Below are 4,653 nucleotides of genomic sequence, written 5' to 3'. Positions count from 1 at the left end.
GCAGAAAGTGAGAAATCACCACTCTTGCCCCCCCCCCAGGGGGAATGCCCACGTTACAATCCCTTCTCTTCCGGTTTCCTCTTGGGATTTTGAGCGCTCACATATATGCCTGATGTGAGTTTCAAACCGTGGACTCTGGGACCTCAACCAGGATTGACTATGTGGGAGTCCAGTGCCTTAACCACCTACCACCTGATGACCCCAACACTTGTCCTTTTCTTTCCTGTGGGGAAGATAAGGTGACTTATCACAAAAATCTCTCAAAACGAATGAACAAACAAAATATTATATAGATGGAATCACACAGTACATAAGCTTTTGGATAGGCTTTTTTTTTTTCTTAGTATGTTTTTGAGAGTCATTCAAGTTGTTACATGTATCAGTAGTTTATTATGTTTCATTTCTGAGTACTATTCCACAGTATGTATGTAACACAATTTATTGAACCATTCACCTCTTGTAATACACATGAGTTGTTTCAGTTTTTGACTATTATGAATAAAACTGCTGTAAATATTTGTGTACCTCCTTTGGGTCATTTCTCCAGTACAAATGCTTAGTGCAGCTGCTGGGTCAAGTGGTGGTTTATTTGATAAGAAATCACCAAATTATTTTCCAGAGTGACTCTAACATTTTACACTGTCACCAGCAATGTATAAGCAATTCAGTTTCTTCACATCCTCTTCTGTGCTTGGTACAGTATAGCAACTTTTTTTATTTTAGCCATTCTGATGGGTATACAGGGATATCCCATTTTAGGTTTAATTTGCATTTCCCTAAAGTGATGTTGAACATCCTTTCACATGCTTACTGCATATACACATATACACATATGCAATAAGCATGTGAAAGGATGCTTACACACACACACATACACGCATATATAGTCGTCAGAAAAGTTATGACACATTTTTGCTTAGAAAAACATAGAAAAATACATCATGACTTTTCTGACAATCCAGTATATATATTCTCTTTTATGAACCGTTTCATGTGTTTTTGCACATTTTAAAATTAGATTGTTTAGTGTTGAGTTGTGGGAGTTCTTTTTTTTTTTTTTTTTACATTTTAAGTGGTTTGTTTTTATAGTATAGGACTTATATCTCAATAAAGCTGTATTTCTTTGAAAAGTGAATCATTAATATTAATGAACTAGATGTTTCATTTCACATTTTTATACTTAAAACTTCTAGTACCTAAATTTTTAACATTTTATCAGTTTAATAGTTTATGAGAGTAATGTTTTGTTTCATTATTTAATAAATCTAGCTTAATTTTGAGGAAATTTATTAACATTTTCCTTTCATGAATTGCATTTTTTGGTGTCAAGTCTAAGAACTCTGCCTAGCTCTATGACCAGAAGATTTTTTTATTGTGTTATTTTTCCTTAAAGTTTTATGTTTTACATTAAACTCTATAGTCTGTTTTGTGTTAATTTTTGTAAAGATATGAGACGTAGTTGAAGTTTATCTTTTTGCCCATGGATGTCCTGTTACTCCAGAACCTCTCATTTAAAAGTCAGGTTTCCTCCATTGAATTACTTCTGCATCTTGATAAACAATCAGTTCACTGGAGGACCAAATGGGAGCACAGTGGTAAAACATGATATTCTGTGAGGTTGATCCACATCAGGGCACTCCAGGCTTGTATGCTGAGATTTCCCTGAGGATGCTGGGCAAACACTTGCCCATGATCTTGGGCTGGCCAGGGTTGGGGGGTGGATCACAGCATTGAGACCCTGTTGTAGGTGCTATCTCTGTCTCTCTTGTCTCTTTCTCATGAAAGAAAGAAGAAAGAAAAGGAAAGGAGAAAGAAAGAAAGGAAAGGAAAGGAAAAGAATAAATGAAAGGGAAAGGAAAAGGGAAAGAAAGAAAGAAGCAAAGAAAGAAAGGGAAAAGGAAAGAAAGCAAGAAACTTAAATCAGCCTGGACTGGCTGGCAAGTAGTGTGGTGGTTAAGGTGGCTAATTGCTCAAGTCTTGGATTCAGCTTAAAATACATTCTGAGGTCCAGCAGGTGGTATAGTGGTTAGGGTGCCGGACTCCTACATGGTTGACCATAGTTCAAGTCCCAGATCTGGCAGCCTGAAACTTATGCCAGGTGTGTGTTGCCTGTGTGCCCCAAATCCCAGTAGAAGTGATTGTGGCATGGCCATCCCCCTGGGGGGTAATTTCTTACTTTCCCTCTCACTGCCTCTCTAGCGAGCACACATACACTATGGCAAAAAAACCTTTTACTTATTTATTTATTTAATTACGATTTTTTTTTATGTAGAAAAACAATTTATCCCATCATAAGCACTTACATAGTTAATCACAGAGGGTAACATGGTAAAACAGGTCACCCAAAATGGAGAGAGTATGAAACTAGTGATCAAGGACTAACTCCTAAAAATAAATAAATAAATAAAAAGTAAAAATAAAAAAGCAACTCTTATCAAGGATTAATTTAATTTCAAAAACAAATATAAGTCATTCTTTTCAACCTGACAGTCTACCTGTGGTATAGCTGACATAACATCTTTACAACTTGGTGGTCCCAGGTTTAAAAACAAAAATGAAAAAACCCATTTCACAGAAAGGAAAGAAATAATATGAGAACAACTCAAGAAATACACTAATGAGCAAAAATATATGGGCAAAGAACAACATGTAATTTTCTTTTTTTAATTATTTTATTTAACTTTAGTTAGTTAGTTATTTTAATTTGACCAGAGAGGAACAGAGTGAAAAATAGAGAAAGCGAGAAAGCAAGCCTCCAGGTCTGGGACTCAAACCAAAGTCGGCCACGTGAGAGTCCAGTGCCCTTACCCATCACGCCACCTGCCAGTCCCAAACATTTAGTTTTCTTAACTGAAGAATCCACGGAGCCTGGTCTACCGGAAAGCCAGGCGTGAAGGTTTTTAGAGCAGGAATCTATCTGACTTGACTCCCCCCATGTCCTGAATAAAAATGGCATCTTGCAGTATTTATACGTCACAGCTCAGACACCTACCTCACTTGGCTCTATTCCTTAAACGAGTCTGAAAAACTTGGGGATACAGCATCAAAAGAAAAATAGACACACCTAATAGTCCCCTTTCTGTGGCTACTGTAGACCTGGGTTTGTTACTAAAAGATTCCTGAAGAGAATTTAAATGTAAGTCTGTGGCTTTGCTGAATTAAGCCCCCCAGTTCGTATTTAAAAAACACCCACCACTTGGGCTAAGAGTATTGTCGCTGGTAACTGTATCAGAGGGATAGTCTAACGTAGGTCTCAAAACCAGTGTTAAACCAATCGCGGGGCTGAGAGGAAAAGGGGGAGACTAAAGTCACAGGAAGTGCAACCATATCTAGGACCCTTGTCCTTCTGGACCCACGCTTCCGTCAGAGTCTTCATAAATGTTCTAGCCCTCTGCCACACCTGCATGATATTGTCTTCTGATACAGAGCAAATCACCCAAGGTTCACTGGGATTCCACGAGAAATCAGATATCTTGGCAGTGTGACCACCATGAATAAACAACTCCAGCGGCCCATCCTCTGCATCTCCTGGGGGTTGTTCCTCTCCCATTTTACTTCAATCCCAGACATCCAGTCTGCGATCAGTTCCGCTGGAAGCCAAAAGTCTCATTGTGAAGTGACCACTGCACTGGAATACTTCATCCTTATGGGATTCAGAGGAACGCAACTTCAGTTTCAGATTCCTCAGCTCCCACAGGGCAACAGTCCTGCCAGCCAATCCAGGATGAACTCACTGTAAGGATCAAAAGAGAGGCAGTTCACTTCAGCAGTGCGAGCATCAACTGAGTGGCTTAGTTTGGAAGTCTTTGAACGAGTATCCCCAATCATAAGTTTCTGATCATCAGCAATTGATCCAGAGATTCATGGAGCCCATGCCAGGAAACATCGTCCACCACTGCCATATGCCCTGTGAAGACAGTCTTTGCATCCACTTTTCCTTACTTTGGTACAACCCTGATGCCCCACAGGCAGATGGGCTAGTCATTGGAAGCACTGAGTGCTCACTGTGTTCCAGGAAAGCCCACAGCATTCCTTCCGGTGTCCACGGAGGTGCGAGTCTGGGTTGCACTCTCCAGAAGGGTCTGGTTTAGGATGTTTTGTGTAGTCAAGAACATCACTGGATGGAGTTTTTGTTGCAATGATGCAAGGGTTCTAGGGCATGTATCCGGCCCTGTTTACTTCTCCTTCGTGGTTGATCTTGATTTCCATTTCAATTTTTCCACTAACTGAGTCAAAACCTCCAAATTCTCCTTTCTCACTGCTATGGCGTGCCGCATCAAACTGAGCATCATCGTGAGGGTGCTGCACCGGCTGTCACCAGGCGGTTTTGTTCACCCGAGGTGTGTGTCCCCAGATCAAGTTGATGAATGCTGAAACCTTTCCCTTCAGGTCTGGTCACATCTGGAAGCCACTGTGCAGTTAGGTGGTGCCGCTCCAGAGCATGGGTCATCACCAAATCGTAAAGAGGAGGAGTGTTCTTTTTCCATATCTTGTACTCCTTTTCATCACATGTGGTTGTCAAAAGGGGCTTCCTTGTCGGCCATGGCGGGCAGGTAAGCTGGGGAGCTCCCAGGTAGAGCACTGCGGGAGGGGCAGGGAGACTACCCTTATTTATGTTTTTAAAAGAGATTTTTGCTCTAGGGCATGTGTGCT

At 40.6% G+C, this 4,653-nt stretch overlaps 1 pseudogene; it reads right to left on the bottom strand.

The window, feature by feature from the left end:
* Positions 1-2,805: 2,805 nt before the first annotated feature.
* Positions 2,806-4,653, bottom strand: LOC102488665 (histone-binding protein RBBP4 pseudogene; annotated as a pseudogene).

The sequence above is a fragment of the Tupaia chinensis genome, unplaced genomic scaffold (assembly GCF_000334495.1).
Source record: "Tupaia chinensis unplaced genomic scaffold, TupChi_1.0 Scaffold000294_5, whole genome shotgun sequence".
Classification (NCBI taxonomy): domain Eukaryota; kingdom Metazoa; phylum Chordata; class Mammalia; order Scandentia; family Tupaiidae; genus Tupaia; species Tupaia belangeri.
Note: the sequence above shows the minus strand (reverse complement) of the source record. Positions and strands in the feature narration are given on the sequence as shown.